The sequence below is a fragment of the Mytilus californianus genome, unplaced genomic scaffold (genome assembly GCF_021869535.1).
Source record: "Mytilus californianus isolate M0D057914Y unplaced genomic scaffold, xbMytCali1.0.p SCAF_5, whole genome shotgun sequence".
NCBI lineage: Eukaryota > Metazoa > Mollusca > Bivalvia > Mytilida > Mytilidae > Mytilus > Mytilus californianus.
Window position 1 is genome coordinate 20,809,175 of NW_026262701.1, and position 8,882 is coordinate 20,818,056.

An 8,882-nucleotide genomic window follows, 5' to 3' on the forward strand; every position below is an offset into this window, starting at 1 on the left:
ATTAGTGGAAACAACAGTACCTTGTGAATTGTTTTGCTTTTTCTTTTTTCGTACGGAAATTGCCTCATGTGATTGTACACTTCGATAGTGAAGTTCACTAGAATATTTCATCTACAACGAAAGGTCATTCACGCATAGAATTTTATTGTGCATGGACAGCCATGTACTATGAAAAATAAAAGGGAAAATATTGATTTTGCATTAGACGAGAAGGACTGAGTATGTTCTTAGTAACAGTTGGTCAATATGCGAAATGTTTTTTCACCGAGCACTTTATTTCGGTAGTATATACCTTTCCATTGTCTGTCCAAATTTGAAAATATTCTATCAAATCACATTTTTATTTTTCTAACTAAGGATTGTCTAACCCAGGAAAAGATTATCTTTGATTTTGGGTCCTCAATGCTCTTCAACTTCGTAATTTGTTTTGCCATTTAAACTTTTTTTATTTGAGCGTCACTGATGAGTCTTTTGTAGACGAAACGCACGTCTGGCGTACACAAATTTTAATCTTGGAATCTATGAAGATTGTAATTAATGGAAAGTCACTTTTACAAAAGAAACTTGCGTGAATAACAAAATAAACCAAATGACTTCAATTGTTTCAATTCACAGTGCACTTCTTATAATTAACTTAATTGTCCTTAATTTGATACATTTAAGAAATAATCAACATAAATTGTTATTGTTATCGTCAGATTTAATTGCATTTGAATACACGACCACCAATCGCATTAAATCATACTAATATGGTATGCATACAAACGCGTTGCTTCAACTTCCTGATATGAAGAGTAGGGTAATCATTTTTTTAAACTTCGCAATGTAAGTCATCATTTGACGTTATGAGTTTTGCATTTTTCTAAAAATAAGAAAATGTTATATGATTCCTTTTTTCACAGTGATTTTCATATACCTAATTATCACTATTTTTGGTTTTTAAAAAACAAGATGATTTCATTTAAAAACGAAAGAATATGGTTGTTGTAAATACCCAAGTCTCAGTGCAATTCCATCTTATTATTCTGTTCAGATTTCATGTTACTTGTTATACAGATAAGTATGAACTATGAAGCTTTCTGAAAGGAAATTTAAGCAATTTAATTGGACGAGTTGTAAATATAAAGATAAAGATTATGATGGAGGTCAATTTGTTTTAACTGTTTTTAATGAATTTGATTACTTTCATCGTGAATTGAAGCACTGCGATAATGTTTGAAGCAAATGCGCCACGTATGTATCTATTTTTTTTAAATAATTATGGCTCTCGTTTAACTGTGAAAAAAAAAAAATGTTTTCTTAACATATAGGCTTATGATTGATTTATTTATAGTTAATTTGTTAATGCCTATAAAAAAAGTAAAATCACAAAAATACTGAACTCCGAGGAAAATTCAAAACGGAATGTCCCTAATCAAATGGCAAAATCAAATGATAAAACACATCAAACGAATGGACAACAACTGTCATATTCCTGACTTGGTACAGGCATTTTCAAATGTAGAAAATTGTGAATTGACCCTGGTTTAATAGCGCTAAACCTCTCACTTGTATGACAGTCCCATCAAATTCCGTTATATTTACAACGATGCGTGAACAAAACAGACATAATAGGTAAAATAGTCACAATATGGGTACAGCAGTCATCACTGTGTAACAATCTCAAAACAAACAAATATTTAACAAAAAAGCACAGAAAAGTAAAATCACAAAATTACTGAACTCCGAGGATGTCACAATTCTATCTATCGGCCACATATATATATATATAGATATTTTTTTTAAATCCAAGCAGCTTTAGTTTTACTGTGAAATTAAAAATTGACTGCCACTAAGTTGTCCATGACTGTTTTTGGTCAATTAATTGTGTACTACTAACATTTAACCCATTTCTCTGACGTCAGTCTATTGTTCTTACAGTAGATTATTTTTCAAGAATCCACTGACCACTTCGTTAACTTAAGATAACTTATTTCATAACTTTAAACTTTTAACTTACGATTTTTTATCCTCTCAAAAACGAGTGGCATGAGAAGGGTCGAACTCGCGCGTATTTTCTTCATAATCAGTAGAGTCTTCAGTCTATGCATGATACCACTATACCACGAGTGCTGACATAAATCAATATTTAAATAACACTCATAAAGCGCACAACTGTCAATACATGTCAATAAACTGTATGTCTCAGAGATAATTCGCTTTTGTTATCTAATAAAATATATATACTATGTCTGGATTTGTTCATGTTCTTTTCAAATTTATTTAAATTGTTTTATTTTGGGCGTTATTTTTTAAGGAAGATTATGTTCTACATTTGAACGTTCTTGATTATAGTTATATAGCAGTATGGAAATATCTTAAAACAGAGTTTATTTACGATGTCAGGTTTGAACATTGGTCGATTTTCAACATCGTTATAATGAACCGATGGGTCTTTATACGATTGTGGCTATTACACACTAGTTCTAAACACTAGAGAATCAAGGTCCAAATATACATCACGTCAACATTGAACGGACTCTAATTTGAATAAAGTGTGATATATAAGCTTCGACCGTAAAACTACTTCTTTGATTGTAAAACCAGAAACAAAATCATCGCCTTTAAATGAAAATGAAGTATATAATACCTCTAAGATTAAAACAATATTTTTGTCGAGAAAAAAATTACAATGAAAAAATTTCAATTCGGGTATAAGGTTTGATCTTGGCACTGTTAATGTCACAGTTATGTTTTTCGGTACCAACGACTAGACGATCACGGCTATGAACAGCTTGAATGTAAAAGTAAAAAATTTACATAATTATACATTGTACATCTGTAGCAAGAGCAATTCTGCTGGAGATTCAGAATGCGTACCACAGATAATACTAGTTTATTGACTGGTTTACGATGGATGCCAAATGTAATAACGTTAAAAATAATCTAAACTTAATGAAAGGGAAACAGTTTAAACAAAATTCATGTATAATTGTTCAAAAAAAACCTTAAGCAATTATTTTATTTATTTCGGAAAGCATCATTAACTGGAGAATCATGAAATTGTAGTATTATGGCAACTACACTAAATATATGTATTTGACTTAGTACGGTTAAATTGTAGACAATCCTTAATCAGCTGTCAACAATAGCAGATTGCTAAATACTATATATGTAAATTTCAAAGGTTTCTAAATTTTGGTAATTACAATTTTTTAACTATTCAAAAAAAGATAAATAAATTCTGTATATTTATATATGTCTTTTTGAATAAATCATAAATACCAAAATCTATATAATTTAAATACTTTGTAATGATAAAGCATTAAATGAAATATAAATATACAAGTATGAAATCTGGTAATAAAAAGGGGAGCTAACAACCCATTTAAGTTTTATTAAACTTATGTTAACTTAAATATAGACGTGAACCGTGTGGATATAGTCATTTCCAGCTATTATGAAATAAAAAAGACAAAATACGAAATTATTTTTATGAAATTCCGTTGATTCATTGTCAAAACATAAAACAGACAGTCGTTTTACTAGAAATGGGTTAAGCTAGAGAATTGATAAGAAGTAGTGGATTCGGAAACGATAATCAACTTGCGACTAAAGTCGCTCGTTGATTATCGTTTACGAATCCACTACTTCTTATCAATTCTCTACTACGTAAACAAGTAGAAATCTCTTTCTCTATATATACAAACATACACAAGCAGCTACCATCCTTTTTTAATTCTGAGTTGTGAATATGTGCTAACTTGAATAGTCATAGGGAGGTATATATTATGATATTAAGTTCGCACGGCAAAGCATTTTCGTTGAATTCCCGTTTCTTAAAAACTGTAAAAAAAAAACCAATAAAACAGTAAATGTATTTGGCATGCAATAAATAAGTTTTTGTTGTTCATGTACAAATTAAAATTATTCGTCGTAAATAGCATTCCATGTACTATAAAATGGTATACATGAATGACTTTTCATTGCATATTAATTAGTAAAGTGAACTCTAAATAATCGCACTAACAAAGTACGTACGAAAAAATCAAAAACAAATCATAAGTATTATTGTTTGCCTAATAATTATAAATTGAAACAAGAGAATAGAATTATAAAAAAACATTTTAAATTGAGTTTTGAATATTGCAAACGTTATATAATGGTACATAAATTTGAGAACATAAAGAAATTGAAAAGGGAGGAGAAGGGGTAGGCAAAATAATACTTAATCTTAATATTATACCAGACTTAATGTTTATATCTGTTTAAAGGAACAATGACCGTTGATTTTTTTTAAACCAATGCAGTTATCAATAAAAAAAAAAAAAGAAAGCATCTCATGTTGAAACGATCGTAATTCTGATATTTATTGATTAAGTTGTATCATTATTTCAAATAAAATGTACAATTAAAAATAAGTGATTTATCCTTGTGTTTTTGTTTTTTTGTTTTTGTTTTTTGTTGTTTTTTGTTGTTTTTTTTGTTGTTTTGTTTTGTTGTTTTTCTGTTGTTGTTTTTCTGTTGTTGTTTTTTCTTTTAAAAATGAAGAAATAAGTATTGAATTTTACCAGAAGTAGACAAAACAACTCCCATTTGTGAACAGTTTATTCTTTGTCCTCACCAAACTATTTGAATGTTATTTCATTCCATTTGTTGAAATGACTATTAAATATGATTTACATCCCTTTTATTAACCATGTTAATACTCATTTCAAGGTTTGATTATTAGCAACGTGAAAGGATAAATTGGACAAAGAATACATGGACATGTTTTATGAACACGACCAAGTATTGCTAATCTATAAGTAAAACATGTAGACAACATTATAAACAAAAACGTATTTATCATGCAATTAATAAATTTTATTATTGCAGAATTTAAGTATCATTAATAGCCTACTTTCAAAAGATATATATTTTCTAGATTCATTACTTGAGGAATCATAGGTTTGAGTCAATGAAAAGTCCTATTTACAGAAGAAATTTGCCTGAATAATAAAATAAACGGTGTGACTTTAATTGTTTTAATTAAAAGAGCACTTCTTATCTATAAATTAAAGTAACAATTAACATATATTGTTATCGTTATCACCAAATTTGATTGCATTTGAAGAACACGACCACCAATCACACTGAATCATACTATAATTGTATGCATACAAACGCGTTGCTTAGACTTCCTAATATGAAAAGTTGTGTTCTCATGTTTGACACTTCGCAAGGTAAGTCATCTTTTAACGTTATTATTGCATCCTTCTACGAGCGTTCATGATGAAGATGAAACCAGAAAAGCGCTTCGAACAAATGGAATTTGTAAAGTGTTGTTTTTATATTTTACAGTACTAGTTTGTTTTCGCTGCTTGTGGAATTTCAATTCCGATGTCATCATCAGATCAGTGGGTTTGGCTATTTTTTACGTCCTTTTTTTATCTGTCTTTTGAACTGTTTCGGTTCATACATATATATATCCTTGGCTTTCAAATATTCGGTTTTGAGCGTTCCTGATGAAGCTATATCAGAAAATCGCTTCGAACGAATAAAATTTATGATTTTTTTTACATGTTTGACAGCACTGGTTCGATACCACTGCTGGTGGACTATCAGACCCCGAGGGTATCATCAGCTTACTAGTCAGAACTTCGGTATTGACATGATGTATAACAAACCTTTCTAAAATTGTCCGTTTATAAATTAAGAAACTAAGATTTCAACTCCCTCGGGCCTTATATGAATTTGGGTATTTTTAGATCATTTTTGGTCCTATACCTTTTTAACTATTTCGATTCTTATACATCCTTGGTTTAAAATATTCGGCTTTGCGCGTTCACGATGAAGGTAAATCAAGTAAAGCGTTTCGGACGCATGAAACTTATAAAGTGTTATTTTCAAATTTTCTTAAAATAATAGAAAGTTTTTCGATCAGTTAAATAGTTTTCTTTTACATGTTATCGCCACTTGATTGTATACTGCTTGATTTTGTTTTCGCTAGAACGTTGTTTTGGTGAATCATCGTACAACATCGCACGAGATCTGTTTTTGAACCGTTGAACCGACATAATTTGGTTTATTATTTCTCTTTTCTCGTAAACCAAAGTAAAATGGTATAGAAACCTACACAAATATATCAACATAAAAATAGCATAAAAAAGAAGATACAAATTCAAGGTAGAAACATAAACTGGAGATCAATGAGATTGTATGCATTCATTGATTATTTGAAATAGCTTGCAGAACTTGCATATTCTTGAAATTTTAAGATATTTGGTCTGTTTACAATACGGTGCTTGAAAAATGTTTTTTTCTTCGTTCTTCTACTGTCGAATAGTTATACATTTCATGATTATTAAGTAAATTTGTACGATATAAATCGATTCCGATCAGAAAAGACTGGTATTTTGAACATTTTTTGTGGGTTGTTTTATAGATTATTGCCTTTGAGCCTATCCTTGAACGATTTTCGTATAGCTAATTTCAATCTTGTCCTTTCCGAAATCCAGTTTCTTTTATATTTAAGGATATTGTATATATGTAATTAGTTTTTTTAGCAAACATAAAACATCATCAAATTCATAAACCGTCAGTCGTGTGAAATCATTAACCCTAACACTAAACTGAATGTGAACACATAAGGTTAAGATTACAACATTTTCTCGACATTTCTCCCTGGAGGAAATTCCGATGATCGTATGTTAGTGCAAAAGATGTATAAATACCACTTTTAAAGCTGGGAGTGACTTTCAAATGTCTAGTTTGGTAAACTGTTGCCATTCACTGAAAATAACCAGACAGCGCCCTTTACAGATGCTTATCGTTACATTCATTTTGTACATAAAAACGAAATTGGACTCTCACATATAACTAAATATAAAATGACATATATATACTTTATAATTGAAGTGGGTTCACTTGTTCAAATAATACTTAAAAACATTAGTGTACAGTTGAAAGTTGGTAAGTAATCTTATAATGATAATTTATAGTTGAACAAGTATATAAAAACAAAATATTCATACGACACCAGAAGTGAATTCAATACTAGTAATTCGTAAGCTCCTTTTTTCATAAAAACGTTTTTAACAACCAAATATTTTGCAACGTTGAAATGTAAAAAACATTTTTATCCAATTATAGCTTACAGATTTTTTGGCTGTGTTGAAGACCCATTGGTGGTCTTCGGCTGTTTTCTGCTCTTTGGTCGGGTTGTTGTCTCTTTGAAACATTCCTCATTTCCATTCTCAATTTTATACTATTTGTACAAACTAATTTAGATTGATTTAAATTATATATTGATTGCTTACGTCCGCTTAAAAATATTGCATGCATATTAATGACAAGAACAAGTTGAACTATAAATCAAAAAGTTAGGTTCTGCAAAGTGAGTCGACGGGGATTAATTCTGGGATAGGAAAAGGTCGGATCAGAACTAGAAGTGAGGTGGAAGATACAAAAGGGATATTAAACTCATAAATCGATGACAAACTGACGACATGGCAAAAAAAAACGACCAGAACACCAACAATAGAATCTTTGCCTGGCATAATCCTCAATTCATTCCGACCATCAATATTTTAAAGTTGTGTTTCGGTGGATTTAGGCTCACGATATTTTGGGCCTTAATTTGGATTAACACATTTCGCAGAGAAGTGTTATTGAAAATGGTCAGGTCACCAGTTATAACTTGGCCAGCCGGATTATATATGAATCGGAAATTAGCACAGGTGCAGTCAGGACTTGAAGTCATCAATATTGAGATCCTGCTACACGTGTTTGTAATCGAACATTTTAGTCGCATTTGGTTTGATATAGGTATAGGTATAAGAGATGATATGTATAGACCGATCTGAAGTATCTAAAATTGACCTTGCAGTAATCAGAGCTTGACCGCAGTTATATAGAAGGATTGTTCATACAGTACAGATGAAGTACCAAATATTTATATGGATCCCCTCGTGCATTACAATTGTATTATACAAAAATTGTTTAAAATACTTCAAGTCAAAACTTGACAACAACTCGGTTGTTCTTAGATATCGGCAGACGTGATTTGTTTTTTGAAAAATGTATTTTGCTGAATGGAAATCGCTGTCAATTAATGTAATTAGTAGATATTTTGTTTATAAAAATATCAAGAATATTACTAATACTGCATGATTCAAGATGTTATATCAGTTCTGTATTAAAGTTAAAACTCATCAAGTTATAAAAAGGTGCGCCAGACGGGCGTTTCGTCTACAAAAAAATCAGAGCCACTCAAATCAAAACAATTGGGCAGCCAAATCTAAAACAAAGTTGTAGAACATTAAAACCGAAAATTCCGAAAAAATGTGCTAAATAATTGCTTAGGCAATCTATGACTGGTGGAAGAGTTTCGAATGATTCAACATTTTATAAACAGTAAATATTCAAAAATCCTATTTTACGTCAAGACAAAAATTCTGACTATTGGGTTGGTGATACAAAACGTCTACCAGCAGTAGGATCGACCCAGTGGTTGTAAAAACTCATTACAGATACAAGGCTTATAATTTTGAACGCTTGACGTACGTATCGTCTACATAAGTCTCACCAGTGGCTCTCAAATCAAAACAATTGCCTAGCCAAAATACGAGATATTTCTTACTAATATGCATTCAGTAAATCCCAATTAACGACTTTATGCTCTGGTGACGCAGTAAGGCCTGTTCGTATTTTATTCAACCTGTATTAATTTTTTTTTTTAATCAAACATAATTGAGAATAAACAGTTATGTTGACTATAAATATGGCAACATTAAAATGAAACTCGGTAGTTCGACTGTAAGACGCATTGACCATGTTCTTTTTATAATAAAAACAAAATGACTGTCCAAACACTTTATGGGATGTCCTTATCATTTAGTATATATATTAATATATAATTT